This window comes from Triticum urartu, chromosome 7A, assembly GCF_056163025.1.
Source record: "Triticum urartu cultivar PI428250 chromosome 7A, HENAU_Tu73, whole genome shotgun sequence".
NCBI lineage: Eukaryota > Viridiplantae > Streptophyta > Magnoliopsida > Poales > Poaceae > Triticum > Triticum urartu.
The window spans coordinates 429,627,710-429,649,479 of NC_141879.1; positions in this window are offsets into that span (position 1 = coordinate 429,627,710).

Below are 21,770 nucleotides of genomic sequence, written 5' to 3' on the forward strand. Positions count from 1 at the left end.
ACCAGAGGGGAAACCCTTCTCCCATCTAGGGAGAAGGTCAAGGAAGAAGAAGAACAAGGGGGGATCTCTCCCCCTCTCTCCTGGTGGCGCCGGAACGCCGTCGGGGCCATCATCGTACTAAATTAAAATTGGCTTTGATATACCTTGGGATCCGGGTGGATCCATTACATGAGCACTATATGCCTAGCTTAATGGCTTTAAAGAAAGCAGTGCCAGGGAGACAACCCAAAAGCTTTAGAGAGTCATTTATTTCTGTTGTGTGCTTTTATAAGGTTTAAAAATAAAAATAATGTGCCAAGGTTTGCCTTTAGGATGTTTACAATACTTGTTGGTTTGTGCGGTGTAGGATAGAAACTTTGGTTGTAGTATGAGATTTTACATTTTTTACTGGAACGTCAAACGGTTCTGAAACGTTTTGCACTGTCTTTCTACAATTTTTTTTTATTTTTACTTATTTTGGTAGAATTTTTGGAGTACCATAAGTATGATGAATGTTCAGATTTCTACAGACTGTCCTGTTTAAGATAGATTCTGTTTTTGATGCATAGTTTGTTTGTTTTGATGAAACTATCAATTTCTATCAGTGGATTAAGCCATGAAAAAGTTATATTACAGTATCTATAATTTAAAAATAAAATATGAATTGGTTTGCAATAGTACTTAGAGTAGTGATTTGCTTTATTATACTAACGGATCTTACCGAGTTTTCTGTTGAGTTTTGTGTGGATGAAGTGTTCCAAGATCGAGGAGATCTCGATGTGAGTAGAAGGAGGAGAGGCAAGAGATCAAGCTTGGGTATTCCCAAGGCACCCCAAGTAAATATTCAAGGAGACTCAAGCGTCTAAGCTTTGGGATGCCCCGGAAGGCATCCCATCTTTCTTCAACAAGTATCGGTATGTTTTCGGATTCGTTTCATTGATGCGATATGTGCAAATCTTGGAGCATATTTTGCATTTAGTTTTCACTTTTCTTTGATGCACCATGCTGGTATTATATAGTCCTTGGTTGATTTATATAATGCTCTTTCCACTTCACTTAAATCTTTTGAGTATGGCTTTATAGAATGCTTCATGTGCTTCGCTTATATCATTTGAAGTTTGGATTGCCTGTTTCTCTTTACATAGAAAACCGCCATTTGTAGATTGATCTTTTGCTTCACTTATATTTGTTAGAGCGTGGGCATATCTTTTGTATAAAGAAATAAACTCTCTTGCTTCACTTATATCTATTTAGAGAGTTGACAGGAATTGGTCATTCACATGGTTAGTCATAAAATCCTACATGACACTTGTAGATCAATGAATATGATATGTTTGGTTCCTTGCAATAGTTTTGGGATATAAAGGTGGTGATATCAGAGTCGTGCTATTTGAGTAATTGTGAATTTGAGAAATACTTGTGTTGAGGTTTGCAAGTCTCGTAGCATGCACGTATGGTGAACCATTATGTAACGAAGTTGGAGCATGAGGTATTTATTGATTGTCTTCCTTATGAGTGGCGGTTGGGGACGAGCGATGGTCTTTTCCTACCAATCTATCCCCCTAGGGGCATGCGTAGTAGTACTTTGCTTCGAGGGCTAATAAATTTTTGCAATCAGTATATGGGTTCTTTATGACTAATGTGAGTCCATGGATTATACACACTCTCACCCTTCCATCGTTGCTAGCCTCTTCGGTACCGTGCATTGCCCTTTCTCACCTCGAGAGTTGGTGAAACTTCGCCGGTACATCCAAACCCCATGATATGATACGCTCTATCACACATAAGCCTCATTATATATTCCTCAAAACAGCCACCATACCTACCCATCATGGCATTTCCATAGCCATTCCGAGATATATTGCCATGCAACTTCCATCATCATCATATACATGACTTGAGCATTTATTGTCATATTGCTTTGCATGATCGTAAGATAGCTAGCATGATGTTTTCATGGCTTGTCTGTTTGTTGATGTCATTGCTATGCTAGATCATTGCACATCCTGGTACACCGCCTGAGGCATTCATATAGAGTCATATCTTTGTTCTAGACATCGAGTTGTAATATTAAGTTGTAAGTAAATAAAAGTGTGATGATCATCATTATTAGAAACATTGTCCCATGTGAGGTTATAACAATAAAAGAGGCCAAAGAAGCCCAAATAAAAAAAGAGAGTCCAAATAAGCCCACCAAAAAATGAGAGAAAAAGAGAGAAGGGGCAATGTTCTTCATATAGAGAGTCTCTTGAGTTATCACTCTTATATACTAGTGGGAATTTGCATTATAGAACTTGGCTTGTATATTCTGATGACGGGCTTCCTCAAATGCCCAAGGTCTTCATGAGCAAGCAAGTTGGATGCACACCCACTTAGTTTCCAGTTTGAGCTTTCATACACTTATAGCTCTTAGTGCATCCGTTGCATGGCAATCCCTACTCCTCACATTGACATCAATTGATGGGCATCTCCATAGCCCGTTGATTAGCCACATCGATGTGAGACTTTCTCCTTTTTGCCTTCTTCACACTAACCTCCATCATGATCTTCTATTCCGCACATAGTGCTATGTCCATGGCTTCCGCTCATGTATTGCGTGAGGGTTGAAAAGGCTGAAGCGTGTTAAAAAGTATGAACCAATTGCTCGGCTTGTCATCGGGGTTGTGCATGATTTGAATGCTTTCTGTGGTGAAGATGAAGCATAGCCAGACTATATGATTTTGTAGGGATGAGCTTTCCATGGCTATGTTATTTTGATAAGACATAATTGCTTCGTTAGTATGCTTGAAGTATTATTGTCTTAATGTCAAATGATAGACTATTGCTTTGAATCACTTGTGTCTTAATATTCATGCCATGATTAGATTACATGATCAAGATTATGCTAGGTAGTATTCCACATCAAAAATTATCTTTTTTATCATTTACCTACTCGAGAACGAGCAGGAATTAAAGTTGGGGATGCTGATACGTCTCCGTCGTATCTATAATTTTTGATTGTTCCATGCCATTATTATACAACTTTCATATAATTTTGGCAACTTTTTATACTATTTTTGGGGACTAACATATTGATCCAGTGCCCAGTGCCAGTTCCTATTTGTTGCATGTTTTTTGTTTCGCAGAAAATCCATATTAAACGGAGTCCAAACGGAATAAAAACGGATAGAGAATATTTTTGGAATATTTGTGAAATATGGGAAGAAGAATCAACGAGAGAAGGTGCCCGAGCGGGCCATGAGGCAGGGGGGCACGCCTGCCCCCCTAGGTGCGCCCCTGACCCTCATGCCCCCCCCCACGTAAGGCGGTTGCTGCTCTTCTTTGGCCGCAAGAAAGCTAATTTTCGGAGAAAAATCTAGGCAAAGGTTTCAATCCAATCGGAGTTACGGATCTCTTGATATATAAGAAACAGTGAAAGGGCAGAATCCTAGAACGCAGAAATAGAGAGAGACAGATAGACAGATCCAATCTCGGAGGGGCTCTCGCCCCTCCCACGCCATGGAGGCCATGGACCAGAGGGGAAACCCTTCTCCCATCTAGGGAGAAGGTCAAGTAAGAAGAAGAACAAGGGGGGCTCTCTCCCCCTCTCTCCCGGTGGTGCCGGAACGCCGCCGGGGCCATCATCGTGTGACGACGATCTACACCAACACCTCCGTCATCTTCACCAACATCTTCATCACCTCCCCTCATCTATCTACAACGCTCCACTCTCCCGCAACCCGCTGTACCCTCTACTTGAACATGGTGCTTTATGCTTTATATTATTATCCAATGATGTGTTGCCATCCTATGATGTCTGAGTAGATTTTCGTTGTCCTGTCAGCAATTGGTGAATTGCTATGATTGGTTTAATTTGCTTGTGTTTATGTTGATGTCCTTTGGTGCCCATCATATGAGCGCGCGCGTGGATCACACCATAGGGTTAGTTGTATGTTGATAGGACTATTATTGGAGGGCAAGAGTGACAGAAGCTTCAACCTAGCATAGAAATTGATGCATACAGGATTGAAGGGGGACCAATATACCTTAATGTTATGGTTGGGTTTTACCTTAATGAACGTCAGTAGTTGCGGATGCTTTCTAATAGTTCCAATCATAAGTGCATAGAATTCCATGTCAGGGATGACATGCTAACAGCGGCCTCTCCCACATAAAACTTGCTATCGGTCTAGTAAAGTAGTCAATTGCTTAGGGACAATTTCGCAATTCCTATCACCACTTTTCCACACTCTCTATACTAACTTTATCGCTTCTTTACCTAAACAGCCCCTACTTTTTTTACGTGCACTTTATATTCTTGCAAACCTATCCAAAAACACCTACAAAGTACTTCTAGTTTCATACTTGTTCTAGGTAAAGCGAATGTTAAGCGTCACTACTAGGGAAAATCCTAGCAGCAGTGCGGGTTTTAGGCCTATCAGTAGCGCGGGATGGTGCGCTACTGGTATGGCGCTATAGCTAAAGGTTAGCAGTAGCGTGGGTTAACCCACACTACTATTATATAGACTTAGTAGTAGTGTTTTCTCCAAACAGTGCTACTAGTAATTACTAGTAGCATTTCCCCCTGCACGCGCTACTACTATTGTTTCGTATTTTATTTCTTTTTTATTTCATATTTTATTCATACACCTTTATACAAGTTTTCAAACAGCAGCAATTTAGAGATTGTTTTTACATCATAATGAGTTATTACATCACTGCGTGAAAGAACCATGGACTTGTTTCAAGTGGATGGACATCCACTTGAAACTAATCCACGGTTCTTTCACCCAATGATATAATAAATAACATTGTCATCATCATCATCATATCATTAACAACTTATCATCATAATACATTATTGTCATATAACACCTCCTCATGATCATCGTTTTCATCAATGAGACATCACATAGCAAGTTGGTCACTAGTCATAATCACAACTACTCCTCGTCATCAACTCTAACACATTGTACCACATAATAAATATTGTACCTCATAGGACCTACTACATTCTCTTGGCACCTACTATATTCTCTTAGGTAAAATAGCATAAAACAAGATAGCCCCTGACTCTCCATTATGGAGAATGGAGATTATCCTGTCTCCAATTCTTGCCTTTCGCACAATGTTGCTTCCAAGTAGCTCCTTACGAATGTCCATACATTTTTGCCATTTTGTGATTTTCATGTCTCCATCTCTTTTAGAAGTCCGATATGGATAGGTGAGATTCGTAGGATGACCTGGCTGTATGTTCAAAACATTAAGGCGACCTTTCTGATACATCAGATGAGGCACACAATCATCCGGGATTTTCTATTGAAAAACATAGTAATAAGTTCGTCGTTAGCAATGTAGTTATGTTTTAAAAGAATTTATGCAAAAGATGCACAGATGTCGTAGTAGTAAAAAATCTTACCATAACATCTCCATGGATGTTACCGTAGTTCAACACGTGCACTAGTGGCACGTATTGACCATAATGTGGAGGAGTTTTATTATAGATATTGTAATTCTCAAGATCAGTACAAAATGTGACCAGATGATTTTTCTCCTGACAAGTTAACTCAGAGCCATCGGTGTAGTAGGTTCTGTCTATCATGTTCCACACATTGTTTGAACAATTAAAATAAGCTGTCAAATATTTTGAAATGAACAATATAAATTAGTTAAGAACTATGTTTGAGAAACTCACATAGCGGTAGAATTGGAAGTGTATCAACAAGGACCCAAATGTCCAAATTGTCTTGGTCGATGTCAGGATCACCAAGATCCATGGTGACAAACATACCCTCTTGAAAATCATACATCTTGCAAAGTGCTTCCAAACCTGGGAAACCAAAATGGGATACGCTCTCAGAATTGTATAGATTTACCTCAAAATCCATACCATGATGGGTCCTTAGGTTAATTTTCTTTGTTTCATTCCTCTCATGATCTTCAAAACCCATCCTCTCCAAGACATAGTGTCTTGCATGGCAAGGGATAAGCTAGTCGAATTGTAAAAGACAAAAATTACACGTTGAAGTAGTACAAGCCGAGCTTAATTACAAAAAAAACACTTTGTGTCGTAGCTTACCATATCACAATCGAAGGCCTCCTCTAGCTTAATGCTGAAGCGCCGATCTTCGTCCAGGTGAGGCCTGTCGTAGAAACCCCGGTCGTCGTGGCACCAGGGGCACTCCCCCGGGAGACTTTCGTCGTCCGAGTACGACATTCCCTATGTTCATAATTCAAGTATTAAACTTGTACAATTAAATATATGTATTATAAAAATTAAATTAGATCATTATTATTCATCATGGGTTGACTATCGGTCTGCCGAGTCTATATGGTGGAGACCTCCCTCACTGATTCCTCATCTCTAACATTTGCGACCGTCGGTGATGGTCATTACTCCTTCTTTCCCTAGTGCATAACAATGGTCTAGCACAAGGAAAAGAAGGAGAAATGACCCCCACGACAACAATCGGGATTCTTTGTCCTCTCTCATATATGGTGGATACACTCCCTCGCTGATTTTTCGACCTTCGGTGATGGAGCCTCGGCAGACTTAATGTCAACCCGAAATGTTGTTTAATTATTTTTCTAGAAAATCCAGGCCACTAGATATTTCCTACATATTCTAGCACAAGTCATGCCAAAATTCATGAAAAATTCCGGCAGGACCTTTGCTAAAACATGACATATCGAGCACCTGAAATTTGCCAGAACGGAAATTAATCAACACTCCGGCAAAACATAGGCCACTCGGAGGTGTAACATGAACATGACCGGCCACTTGGGCAACCACATATCCTATTTGAGCAAGACAAGATATACATGTTTTTATCTACATCATTTCTTATAGGACTCATATTGACATGGAGATTTGGTTGGTCTCACCTTGACGTCAGAGGGGGTCGGTGACGGGGACGACGGCGGGGATGATGGAGGGGCTCCTTGATTTCTGCAAAAACAAAAACCTATAAATAAAACCCTAGCAAACGACATCGATGCGGGAATAATTACTTTAACTAAAAAAATAACAACAAATGTGACATGTTCAACTAGTTCTATTAATTCAAATAGTTCTTACTAAATATAAACTTACTATAAATAGAAATAAACTAAAAATAAACTAGTTCAACTAGTTATATTAATTTTCCTAGTAAAAATACATTAGTTCTCTTAATTCAACTAGTTCTTACTAAAACTAAACTAGTTCAACTGATTTATTAATTTACATACTAATTATTTTAAACAATTACTAAAAAAAGTAAAAGGACTATTGAATTTTTCTCTAAACTAAACACTACTGCTGTAATTAACATCTAGTTAAACCCTACGGCCCTAGTTCTTAAGCATCTACAAGTACTAACTAATTAGATGAAGCCTACCTAGGTGCTTAAGCATCTACAACTTCTTAAGCACCCATTGATGAACCCTAGGAATTTGTCCTAAAAACTAATTAAGTATCTACAACTACTGCCCTAATTAACATCTAGTTTACAATTAAGCATCTACAACAACTGCCCTAATTAGCATATAATTTGATGAACCCTAACTAATTTGATGCAATATAAAATTTGATGAACCCTAGCTAGGAACCCTAGCTAGGCATTGGTAGGGGAGGAGGAGGAGGAGGAGGTATAGACGTGCTCACCTCAGGCGCCGGCAGAGTTAGGGAGCGGCGAGGGAGGGGCAGGCAGCGTCGAGGTCGGTGTAACGCCCTCGATGCGGCTATATCTCCCACGTGTCGAAGCACGACTTAGAGGCATAACCGCATTGAAAGCAATGTCGCAAGTGAGGTAATCTTCACACAACCCACGTAATACATAAGGGAAAGAGATACATAGTTGGCTTACAATCGCCACTTCACACAATACATGAATAAAGCATTGCATCATCCAGATACACACAAGGTCCGACTACGGAACCAAAATAAAAGAAGACTACCCCAAATGCTACACAGATCCCCGATCGACCCCAACTGGGCTCCACTACTGATCAACTAGAAAACGGAACAACATAAAGGACAAGATCTTCATCGAGCTCCTCTTTGAGCATGGTTGCGTCATCTACACGGTTCAACGGCACCTGCAAGCTGGTTTTGGAAGTATCTGTGAGTCACGGGGACTCAGCAATCTCGCACCCTCGCGATCAAGACTATTTAAGCTTATAGGAAGGGTAAAAGGTATGATGTGGAGCTGCAGCAACCGACTAGCATATATGGTGGCTAACCTATTCGCAAAAGAGAGCGAGAAGAGAAGGCAAAAGCAGGGTCGAACAACTATGATCAAGAAGTGATCCTAGAACAACCTACGTCAAACATTACTCCAACACCGTGTTCACTTCGCGGACTCCGCCGGAAAGAGACCATCACGGTAACACACGCGGTTGATGTATTTTAATTAAGGTCAACTTCGGGTTTTCTACAACCGGACATTAACAAATTCCCATCTGCCCATAACCGCGGGCACGGCTTTCAAAAGTTCAAATCCCTGCAGGGGTGTCCCAACTTAGCCCATAACAAGCTCCCATGGTCAACGAAGGATATTCCTTCTAGCGGGAAGACCCAATCAGGCTCGGAATCCCGGTTAAAAGACATTTCGACAATGGTAAAACAAGACCAGCAAAGCCACCCAGATGTGCCGACAAATCCCAATAGGAGCTGCACATATCTCGTTCTCAGGGCACACCGGATGAGCAAGACGTCGGGTAAGCCAACCCAGAGTTGCCCCTGGTAGCCTCGGACATCGCTCAGTTGGACAAACACTCAGAGGAGCACTGGCCCGGGGGGTTAAAATAAAGATGACCCTTGAGTCTGCAGAATCCAAGGGAAAGAAAAGGGCTAGGTGGCGAATGGTAAAACCAATGTTGGCCCTTACTTGAGGGGTTTTATTCAAGGCGAACTGTCAAGGGGTTCCCATTATAACCCAACCGCGTAAGGAATGCAAAATCCGGGAACATAACACCGATATGACGGAAACTAGGGCGGCAAGAGTGGAACAAAACACAAGGCATAGGGCCGAGCCATCCACCCTTTACCAAGTATATAGATGCATTAATTAAATAACATATATTGTGATATCCCAACAAGTAAACATGTTCCAACAAGGAACAACATCTCCATGTTCCAACAAGGAACAAACTTCAGTCATCACCTGCAACTAACAACGCTATAAAAGGGCTGAGCAAAGTGGTAACATAGCCAAACAACAGTTTGCTAGGACAAGGTGGGTTAGAGGCTTGGCTTAACAATATGGGATGCATGATAAGCAAGTGGTAGGTATCATAACATAGGCATAGCAAAAGAGCGAGCAACTAGCAAGCAAAGATAGAAGTGATTTCGAGGGTATGGTCATCTTGCCTGAAATCCCGCAAGGAAGAAGAACGAGTCCATGAAGAAGATAAACGGACAAAGTCAAACGGATCCTCACAAACACGACATTATCGGAACCAACCCAAAGAAGCAACACTGGAAAGTAGCAAACAACATAGTAAACAACCATCACATAAGCATGGCATGATGCACAAACAAGTATGATGCATGTCCGGTTTAATGAAGCATGGCACGGCAAAGTGCACAAGCAAAACTACAAGTTAAGTGGAGGTCAATAAGCAACGAGTTGCATATTGACGAAACACCACGGGACTTATTTAGTTCTCTCTCGTTTAGGTACCCAACAATATTAAATGTTGTTAAACATGGCAAGAGGTGAGGCATAACAAAACTATACCATCTAAACAATTTAAATGGGGCAGGATATAACAAACAACAAACCCGGTAAATCCCCATATGCATTAGTAATTTAATGCAAACAACAATTTAAACATTTTAATTGTTGTTATCATGATGCGGATGACATGAACAAGTTAATGCAATTTTAAGAAAATGTTGACATGAAAAGATACGAGGCATTTGTCATCGTGGCGGAAAGAAAGGGTGCCACAGCAACGATAACGGAAACGGTGCCACGGCAACGTTCCGTTTCCGGAAACTCGATTGAGACATCAGTGCAAAGAAAGTGACGGGAGCGTGTCATGCAAGAATGGTGGGCTGATCTCAGATACCGAGTTCCCACATGTCGGTGGCAGGCAAAAGAGGGGCAATGTGCACCGATAGTTCAGACTCGAGGCAAAACAAGTGTGCATCTCATACAGCATGCATTCATTCGTTCACGGGTGTCGTCTCGAGGTTATACCTTCAAAGCATGCAAACGGAGCGGTTCTTGTTCGGTGCCGAGTAGAGGAAGTAAACGTTCTCAGGACGTGGTGGAAGTAGGGGGTACACGATGATGGTAGAGGTACTCGCGACGGTAGTGGTACATGTTTTCGTAGAAGGACTTGACGAATCCGAGTCACTTGGGGTCGATGGTAGTCGTTCACGTTTTGAGGAGGAAGTAGAGGTTCTCGTGATCTCAGCGCCGGTAGTTGTTCACGGCGGTAGTGGAACTTGATGGATCCGATGCCTCCGGACGTAGTGGTACATGTTTGGTTTTCTTTGGAGAGGTACATGGCGTTCTTCGGTCATAGGTACTTGACGTTTTTCTATCCGGGTCTTCGGCGACGGTCGTTGTACACATGACGTTGGGGTACTTATCGGTCCGGTCTTGATGGAGTAGATGTACATGTTGTCGGGGCTTGTCGCATCACCGGGTGTAGTCGTACACTTGTCAGAAAAGATGGCACATCCAAAATGAAGCAACACCAACAAGGCCTCGAGTCTTGGCGAGGCGGACAGCAGGTCGCGTGGCCCATGAGCGAACAGCGAGGGCGAGGAGGCAGCCCTAGGCGCGGTCGATGCGGGCGAGGCCATGGACGGACTCCTCGGGTTGCTGAAGGCGCCAGCGAGCGCGCGGTGATGCAGTGAGCAGCAGCAGCTCCAGGAGCTTGACAGCGCGTGAGGAGGTTGAGGCCAGCACTGGACGGCGCCGCAGCGCAGCTCGGCTGCGGCAAGGCATGGGGCGGCCTTGCAGGAGAGGGAGGCGCACGGGAGAAAGAAGGAAAGGCCGACGACGTTTGCTGCAGGCTGTGGGGTAGAGAGGGTGAGGCAGAGGCGCCGGGAGCCGGCAGGGTGGAGCCGAGGAGGAGGTCCGGCGACGGCCGGTGCTGTGGCTCCGGCGAGCTCCGGCCAAAACAATTGGGACGAGCGGTGCGGGGCTCCTGCTGGGCGTGGAGGACGACGGGTGCGGGCATGGGAGCGGGGCCTTGCAGGAAGGAGTCGAGGGGCTCAGTGTTGAGGCTCCAGGGACTTGGTGCAGCGGCCATCGCGGGAGACAGGGAGGAGGCGAGATGGCGCGGCGGCGGCCTCACCGGAGTGGGGAAGGCGGCGGCACTGGTGGGAAAAGGAGGCGGGGGCGCGGGCTCGTGCATGCTGGGATCGGGATCGGGATCCCTCTCTCTGTTGCGAGCGTGTGAGGAGGGAATCGAGGAGAGAAGTGGGATCGGGCTCGGTCCTCCCTAGCGGCGCAAGGGGAAAGCAAGGGGGAGAGACCAGGGGGTCGGGAGGGGGTGTTCTGGGCTAGGGTTAGGATTAGATGGGCCGGCGCGGGAGGCCCAGTTGGGAGGAGGTCTAACAGGCCGGTGGGGATGGAGAGGCCCAGGTGGGCTGACTTCCCTCCTCTCTCTCCCTTTCTCCAAATTCTCCTTTTCCATTTAAAAACAAAACAGAAAAAGAGAAAGAAAAGAAAGAGAAGTTAGGGATGGAATCTGGGCATGAGGATAATTTTCTTGAGGTCGCAAAAATGTGCTTGCTTCGAGAAAAATAGAAAAGGCCAAGATTGAGATATTTAAATTCAAACTCATATGATTTAAATTCAAATGATTTGAATAGGAAGTGAGGGTTGGGAAGGTCCAAAATGTTCGGATTTTTGGTGGAGCTCCGAAATATGAAGAATGAATTTATGGACAAAGTTTGAGGTCAAGATGTGTGGTAACAAAGGCCTGGGTAATTACTTGCAAGTGTGTTTTGGTGATTACATATTAATGGAATATTTATAATAACTCCCTAAATATTAGAGGATATGTTATAAAGAGAAGCCACTCTTCCCTCGATTTAAATGGATCGAAGATCCACACAATTTATTTAGTTGAGATGCAGAAGATTTATGAGATGATGGCATGATGACATGATGCAACGCACATGATGCAATGATGAAGGCAACAACAGCGAATAACTGGACGACACCTGGCACATCGGTCTCGGGGCGTTACAACACTCCACCACTACGAGAGGATCTTGTCCCGAGATCTAGAATGGCACCGGAGGGACAACGGAAGAGAAAGAGAAGAGGTAAAACTAAGTTGCTTCTTTGACAAACGAGTGAAACCAAAGAACTTTGCAAGGTTGAGCAAAAGACAGAAAGAAAACAATGGAGATGAACGAAGTTGGAAACACTCCGTTAGAAAAAGGAACAAGGAAGAACAACTTCGGGCAGCACTCCGATTGAAAAGTGGTACCAGACATGATAAGACGAAAAGAAGTTGAGGAAAAAGGAACAACACTCTGGTTAAAAATAAGATAGAGAGGGAAAGAATGGTATAATTTGGGCAGCACTTCGACAGAAAATGGAAGGAACTGAACATGATCTTGACAACCAAGATGATGGGTTGAAGGGAGCAACATCACAAAGGCTCCGGAAGAAATGTAAGAATGGACCCAAAAGAACAGAGAAGAAGGCAACAAGTTCTGCCTGAAATGAATTTGAGAGAGCATCTTTAAAAAGAAAGATTGGATGGAGTTGTTGGGAAAACCAACAACGAAAAGAATAAACTTGATATGGTCTTATGGAATATATCTCAAATATATGAGGTGACAACCTGCCACTCACGGGAAAAGAATAGGATTGATATGAACAAATTGGCGAGAAAGCTTATTTCACCGGGAGGGTAGATGAAGAACTTGGATCATATATGAGCACCATAAGTAGCAACAATCCTTAGGGAAGGCTTTAGGTGAAATATAACCCAAGATAACTCCAATGACGAGATTGATGGATTTAAAATATCTCATTCTTGACAACATGTGAATCATGAAAACATGAACTCAAATTATCAAGAATGACATAATACCACCTCCAATAATACGGAAGAAAGAATTGCACTCCGGATAGCAAGATGAAGAATGCTTGAGCTTGTTAGAAAAGAATCTCGATGAACACTTCGAGAAGGAATTAAATCCTTGATGAACCATCATGTAGAACCTTCATGAAGAACTCCGGTAACAAAAGGATGATCAAACAAAATGAAAAAGAAGTTGAAAACACAAGGTGAAACCTTGTAATGATTTAGATGGATCTCCGTGGTGATATAATTGTGAGAGCTTGGATCTCCGGAAGAGAAAATATGAAATAATTGAAAATGAGAATTTGATGAGCCTCCGGAATAAGGAATGAATAGAATTTACTCGATGACAAGAATAAGAATTGCATCATGCTTATCCTTCACCAATTTAGGTTGATGACAAGCAATGGATTTGGCAAACTACTTATTCTCATAGAAAGGATTAAGAGGGATATTGCGCAAACTTGGGAAGGTCTTCAACGAATCACCGGTAGGATTGAAATCACGAATGAATTGATAAGGAAGAGAAATCTTGAGCAAACCACCGTAAGAATTAAGCATGAACGAAGAGAAGATAAAGAACACAACAGGAAGAATTAACAAATGAACGAAGATGCTTGAGAGAATTTAGATACATGAGAACGAAGGGATCAAGGACTGATTAGAGATCACTTGATGCATCGGTAAGATTGGAGAATGACAACTGAAAGCTGAGAATGAATACACCTGAATTGATGGACTCCGGATAACAAATTGAGAAGACTCTAGAATTTGCTCCGGATAGATGAAAGGAATTCTCACAATCCAAAAACAACTATGAGAGGATGGCAACAAGCTAGAATCACGAATCTTGAATAAAATGGAGCAAGATATGGAGGAAAATTCTTCTTCGGTCTTCAAGTGTTATGAAAGACGATGAGAGACACCACCATGAATTATCGAGGCACTCCGAAAGAAACAAAAGCAAAGAGGTTGAGCCAACTATGAAAAGAATTTGAAAAGATCTTGGAGAAATACGTATGACCGATGATGAATTGTTCTTATGTCAAACTTGGAAAAGAATTACAGAATAACTCCGGAAAGATTAGAAGAGTCAGGTAAGATCCTGGGAAAAGACCTGTGGGTTAGGGCCCACTCAAAAGAAACACTGTTGAAATGAATCAAAAGAGATGATTGCACCGGTTGAATTAAATGGCTTGAATGAGATAACATCCTTGAAAGCTCTTGACCGACTGCAGAGTGGAGACATGAATCTTCGAGATATCTTGAGCACTCCGGAACAATTGAATAGCGAGAAATGAATATTAGGAGCACCGGTATGAGAAGACATTTGAAGCAAGGAAAAGAATATGATCAACACAGAAAAACTAGAATTGAAACCCCCAGAGAAGAAAAGAATTAAGGATGATGACCTTGAGGCTCCGTTAAAATCTTCATGAGAATCACCGGATAAGAACATTAACGGAAAAGGGAATGGAGAGGCCTTCCATTAATAGAAGGATACTTGAATAAGAAATATGAGTCCTTGAAGAAACAAGGGTGGGAGGGTGGGAAAAACAAAGGCAACTTGGGATGGATGAAACAAATAACGTTGAGAGCTTAGGTTGAATCTTGCGGATGTTGAAAATGGACGGATCCACTTGAAGAGAAGCACACCGGTTGAAGAGAAATTGAAATGACAAACTTGATGATCGAGAAGGATTAGTATTCACATCTGAGTATGAGAACACCTTTTGGGAAAGGGTATGGAATCAACATTTGACTTTGAAGCAATTAGAATACCACAACTCAAAACAAAACAAAGGATTGGCTAGCAGAATAAGCTAGAACAAACATATGATAGAGATTTTGTCCGAAGTTTTCGTGGTGGGGCCTACACGGGCTCGATCAGACAACACCATCATGTACAAGGCAGTGCACATGACATACGAAGCATCCCCGAGTCGGCATAGCCAAGGACTCTTTAAGACACAACGAGACCACTGTAAAACCAACCGTGAATAGGCGGACCACTAGACGTCGAACCCCAATTTCATATCATACCTCTGTCGAAAAGATATCCTAAGAGCTACTTGAATTCCCACTTATAAACTCCCGAAATTTTCCGGTTATGCAATCAGGTGTTGGGGATACAGGGGAAGCATAATATCTCACCCAAAACTAGCAAATCCTACATCCAGCTGTATCCATCCTTCAACACATAACCAAGAAACCTTCGGAAATCGTTTACCTCAACCTTCGAAAAGCATCCGTTATACGAGTTATGGCAATACTCCCGAACTACCGCCCCAGTACTGGGTGGCGTCGAGGTTATCTCACCAACAACTGCATAAAAGAGATTTTCGATGTCAGTGAAACTATCTCAGGTATTCCAGAACTGCAACGATAAAATTGTGATGACAACACCTCGGAGGTCAACTCCCCGGGACACTGCCACAACCCCTAAATGACAGGAGGCACCAAGAACAATGTTCTCGTCACAAATCGATCGGAACAATTCGAAGATACCCGCGTGATCCTAAAAAAAATTTAAGTGAAATTTGAGAAGAGAAGAGTCAAAACTCTACGTCAGGATGCCTCACCAGAGCGACGAAGGGACTGAGGAGTAAAAAGAATTCCTAACTCTCTGATATATATAATTCCTAAATGACTCAAAACATTTTTCTAGACTCAACAACGCCAGCTATTCGATCAAGCAGGGGGGCTCCTAAGGTCGGGCAAGGCTCTGATTACCAACTTGTAATGCCCTCGATGCGGCTATATCTCCCACGTGTCAAAGCACGACTTAGAGGCATAACCGCATTGAAAGCAATGTCGCAAGTGAGGTAATCTTCACACAACCCATGTAATACATAAGGGAAAGAGATACATAGTTGGCTTACAATCGCCACTTCACACAATATATGAATAAAGCATTACATCATCTAGATACACACAAGGTCCAACTACGGAACCAACATAAAAGAAGACTACCCCAAATGCTACACAGATCCCCGATCGACCCCAACTAGGCTCCATTACTAATCAACTAGAAAACGGAACAACATAAAGGACAAGATCTTCGTCGAGCTCCTCTTTGAGCTTGGTTGCGTCATTTGCACGGTTCAATGGCACCTGCAAGCTGGTTTTGGAAGTATCTGTGAGTCACGGGGACTCAGCAATCTCGCACCCTCGCGATCAAGACTATTTAAGCTTATAGGAAGGGTAAAAGGTATGATGTGGAGCTGCAGCAAGCGACTAGCATATATGGTGGCTAACCTATTCGTAAAAGAGAGCGAGAAGAGAAGGCAAAAGCACGATCGAACAACTATGATCAAGAAGTGATCCTAGAACAACCTACGTCAAACATTAATCCAACACCGTGTTCACTTCCCGGACTATGCCGGAAAGAGACCATCACAGTAACACACGCGGTTCATGTATTTTAATTAAGGTCAACTTCAGGATTTCTACAACCGGACATTAACAAATTCCCATCTGCCCATAACCGCGGGCACGGCTTTCGAATGTTCAAATCCCTGCAGGGTGTCCGAACTAAGCCCATAACAAGCTCTCACGGTCAACGAAGGATATTCCTTCTAGCGGGAAGACCCGATCAGGCTCGGAATCCCGGTTACAAGACATTTCGACAATGGTAAAACAAGACCAGCAAAGCCACCCAGATGTGCCGACAAATCCCGATAGGAGCTGCACATATCTCATTCTCAGGGCACACCGGATGAGCAAGACGTCGGGTAAGCTAGCCCGGAGTTGCCCCTGGTAGCCTCGGACATCGCTCAGTTGGACCACCACTCAGAGGAGCACTGGCCCGGGGGGGTTAAAATAAAGATGACCCTTGAGTCTGCAGAACCCAAGGGAAAGAAAAGGGCTAGGTGGCGAATGGTAAAACCAATGTTGTGCCTTGCTGGAGGAGTTTTATTCAAGGCGAACTGTCAAGGGGTTCCCATTATAACCCAACGGCATAAGGAACGCAAAATCCGGGAACATAACACCGATATGACGGAAACTATGGCGGCAAGAGTGGAACAAAACACCAGGCATAAGGCCGAGCCTTCCACCCTTTACCAAGTATATAGATGCATTAATTAAATAAGATATATTGTGATATCCCAACAAGTAAACATCTTCCAACAAGGAACAACATCTCCATGTTCCAACAAGGAACAAACTTCTGTCTTCACCTGCAACTAACAACACTATAACAGGGGCTGAGCAAAGCGGTAACATAGCCAAACAACGGTTTGCTAGGACAAGGTGGTTTAGAGGCTTGGCTTAACAATATGGGATGCATGATAAGCAAGTGGTAGGTATCATAGCATAGGCATAGCAAAAGAGCGAGCAACTAGCAAGCAAAGATATAAGTGATTTCGAGGGTATGGTCATCTTGCCTGAAATCCCGCAAGGAAGAAGAATGAGTCCATGAAGAAGATAAACGGACGAAGTCGAACGGATCCTCACAAACGCGACATTATCGGAACCAACCCGAAGAAGCAACACCGGAAAGAAGCAAACAACATAGTAAACAACCATCACATAGGCATGGCATGCTGCACAAACAAGTATGATGCATGTCCGGTTTAATGAAGCATGGCATGGAAAAGTGCACAAGCAAAACTACAAGTTAAGTGGAGCTCAATATGCAACGAGTTGCATATTGACGAAACACCATGGGACTTATTTAGTTCTCTCTCGTTTAGGTACCCAACAATATTAAATGTTGTTAAACATGGAAAGAGGTGAGGCATAACAAAACTATACCATCTAAACAATTTAAATGGGGCCGGATATAACAAACAACAAACCCGGTAAATCCCCATATGCATTAGTAATTTAATGCAAACAACAATTTAAACATTTTAATTGTTGTTATCATGATGCGGATGACATGAACAAGTTAATGCAATTTTAAGAAAATGTTGACATGAAAAGATACGAGGCATTTGTCATCGTGGCGGAAAGAAAGGGTGCCACAGCGACGATAACGGAAACGGTGCCATGGCAACGTTCCGTTTCCGGAAACTCGATTGAGACATCGGTGCAAAGAAAGTGACGGGAGCGTGTCATGCAAGAATGGTGGGCTGATCTCGGATACCGAGTTCCACATGTCGGTGGCAGGCAAAAGAGGGGCAATGTGCACTGATAGTTCAGACTCAAGGCAAAACAAGTGTGCATCTCATACAGCATGCATTCATTCGTTCACGGGCGTCGTCTCGAGGTTATACCTTCAAAGCATCCAGACGGGGCGGTTCTTGTTCGGTGCCGAGTAGAGGAAGTAAACGTTCTCGGGACGTGGTGGAAGTAGGGGGTACACGACGATGGTAGAGGTACTCGCGACGGTAGTGGTACACGTTTTCGTAGAAGGACTTGACGAATCCGAGTCACTTGGGGTCGACGGTAGTCGATCACGTTTTGAGGAGGAAGTAGAGGTTCTCGTGATCTCAGCGCAGGTAGTTGTTCACGGAGGTGATGAAGGGAGCAGCAGCAGCTCCAGGAGCTTGACAGCGCGTGAGGAGGTCGAGGCCAGCACTGGTCGGCACCGCGGCGCAGCTCGGCTGCGGCAAGGCGAGGGGCGGCCTTGCAGGAGAGGGAGGTGCACGGGAGAAAGAAGGAAAGGCCGGCGACGTTCGCTGCATGCTGTGGGGTAGCGAGGGTGAGGCGGAGGCACCGGGAGCCGGCAGGGTGGAGCCGAAGAGGAGGTCCAGCGACGGCCGGTGCTGTGGCTCCGGCGAGCTCCGGCCAAAACAATTAGGACGAGCGGTGCGGGGCTCCTGCTGGGCGTGGAGGACGACGGGTGCGGGCACGGTAGCGGGGCCTTGCAGGAAGGAGTGGAGGGGCTCGGTGTTGAGGCTCCAGGGACTTGGCGCGGCGGCCATCGCGGGAGATGGGGAGGAGGCGAGATGGCGCGGCGGCGGCCTCACCGGAGTGGGGAAGGCGGCGGCATTGGTGGGAAAAGGAGGCGGGGGCGCGGGCTCGCGCATGCTGGGATCGGGATCGGGATCCCTCTCTCTGTTGCGAGCGTGTGAGGAGGAGGGAATCAAGGAGAGAAGTGGGATCGGGCTCGGTCCTCCCTGGCGGCGCAAGGGGAAAGCGAGGGGGAGAGACCAGGGGGTCGGGAGGGGGTGTTCTGGGCTAGGGTTAGGATTAGATGGGCCGGCGCGGGAGGCCCAGTTGGGAGGAGGTCTAATAGGCCGGTGGGGATGGAGAGGCCCGGGTGGGCTGACTTCCGTCCTCTCTCTCCCTTTCTCTAAATTCTCCTTTTCCATTTCAAAACAAAATAGAAAAAGAGAAAGAAAAGAAAGAGAAGTTAGGGATGGAATCTGGGCATGAGGATAGTTTTCTTGAGGTCGCAAAAATGTATCAACCGCGTGTGTAACCTTGATGGTCTCTTTCCGGCGGAGTCCGGGAAGTGAACACGGTGTTGGAGTAATGCTTGACGTAGGTAGTTCTAGGATCACTTCTTGATCATAGATTCTTGACCGTGCTTTTGCCTTCTCTTCTCGCTCTCTTTTGCGTATGGTAGCCACCATATATGCTAGTCGCTTGCTGCAGCTCCACCTCATACCTTTTACCCTTCCTATAAGCTTAAATAGTCTTGATCGCGAGGGTGTGAGATTGCTGAGTCCCTGTGACTCACAGATACTTCCAAAACCAGTTTGCAGGTGCCGATGTTACCGAGCAGGTGACGCAACCAAGCTCAGGAGGATCTCGATGAACATCTTGTCCTTTGTGTTGTTTCGTTCTAGTTGATCAGTAGTGGAGCCCAGTCGGGACGATCGGGGATCTGTGTAGCATTTGGGGTAGTCTACTTTTATTTTGGCTCCGTAGTCGGGCCTTGATTGTATCAGGATGATGTAATGCTTTATTCTTGTATTGTGTGAAGTGGCGATTGTAAGCCAACTATGTATCCTTTTCCCTTATGTATTACATGGGTTGTGTGAAGATTACCTCACTTGCGACATTGCTTTCAATGCGGTTATGCCTCTAAGTCGTGCTTCGACACGTGGGAGATATAGCCGCATCGAGGGCGTTACACTTGCCCTCCAAATCTCTCGACCCACCCCACCGCTGTCTCCCCGATTCGCCGTCGCCCCACTTCGCCGCCGTCTCTTGCCGACGTCGACGCCCTCGGAGCCACCAGAGCCGTGTGCTGTCGACTCCACCGGAGCCGCCCCCAACGCCACAGAGCCGTGCGGCCTCATCAACGCCACCGGAGATGCCGTCGACGCCACCGGATCCTCCCTCGCCACAACTGCCTCCCTCGCTGTCACCGAAGACGCCCCTGCCTCCCTCGCCACCACTGCCTCCCTCGCCACCACTGGAGCCATCATCTGTAAGCCCCCACCCCTCCTCTCTCTCTCATGCATAGGTTAGCTAGTTTAATTATGTTAATTATCTAGGTTAGGGCAAACATTTAGTTAGGGCTTTGACAGAGAAGTAGTTAGGTTAACTATTTAATTAGGTTAATTACCTAGGTTAGTGGAAAAATTTAGTTAGGGCTTTGACAGAGAACTAGTCAGGTTAACTAGTTTAATTAGGTTAATTATCTAGGTTATTTAGGCAAGTTTTATTTTAAAGATGATCCCTTCCTAGACTTTTATTGTTGAGTATATCTTTTCATTGAAGTGGTCATGTTGTTTGTGCCCAAGTGGCTTTGTTGTTTGAATGAAGCTGAGTGGCCTATATATGTTTTGCCGGAATGTTGATTCATTTCCGTTCTGGCAAATTTCAGGTTCTCGATTTGTCCACTTTTTAGCAAAGGTCATGCCGAAATTTTCTGTGAATTTCGGCATGACTTGTGCTACAAACTAGGACATATCGAGTACCCGGGATTTGCCGCACCAGGAAGGAGTCAACGTTCCTACAAAACATAGGCCTATTGTATGTCATTATTCATTTTATTAGGTCTAGAATTAATTTACTATATTTAATCGTAGGAAACATGGCTAGCAATGATGAAGGACAAGGTTCGGGTGATTGCGACGACGTCTACTGGGCGGCAGAAGAATTTTTTAGCCTTGCCGACGATCAACCGGTGGCATCAAGGACTGAGACCGACATGCAGACCAGTGCTGAGACTGAGACCGGCGCTGAGACTCAGACCGGCATCGAGACTGGCGCTGAGACTGAGACTGGTGCTAAGATTGAGACCGGTGCTGAGACTCAGACCGTCATCGAGACCGGCACTGAGACTGAGACCAGCGCTGCCTCGGGGAGCGGAGCAGGTGTAGAACAGAAAGCAAAGAGACAACGGCTTCCTAACAAACTCAAGACTACTCATCATCCTCTACCCCTGATTCTCCCACGCTCTTTACATGGACTCATCAAAGAACATTCACAAAAAGGATTACACCCACATCAAGGATGTTCTCGACAGTGCTATGTTTTACTACCAAGCAAGGGGTGGAGAGGTCAGGGACAAGAAGACAAGGGGCGGCAGGGCTGCCTTCGGCCATAAGACCGACTTCTGTTGCATCCAGCAACCGAACGATTCTCTTAATCACTACACCACAACACTGATGTAAGGACAGAAAAACTGCCATGAGAAAGCACTTTCAAGGGCAGATAAACTGCCAGGACAGTGTTTCCCCCGGCAGATAGAACCGCCACAAGAACGGCTGCCGGGGATAACTTCTCCCGACATATAATTTTTTGCCGGCAGTTTCTTTGCCCTTGCCCGTCTATTTGCCGGCAGTTTGTTTTCTCCCGGCAGATTGGTCAAAGTACATGAGACATCAATTACCGGCAGTCCAACTGCCTGCAGAAGC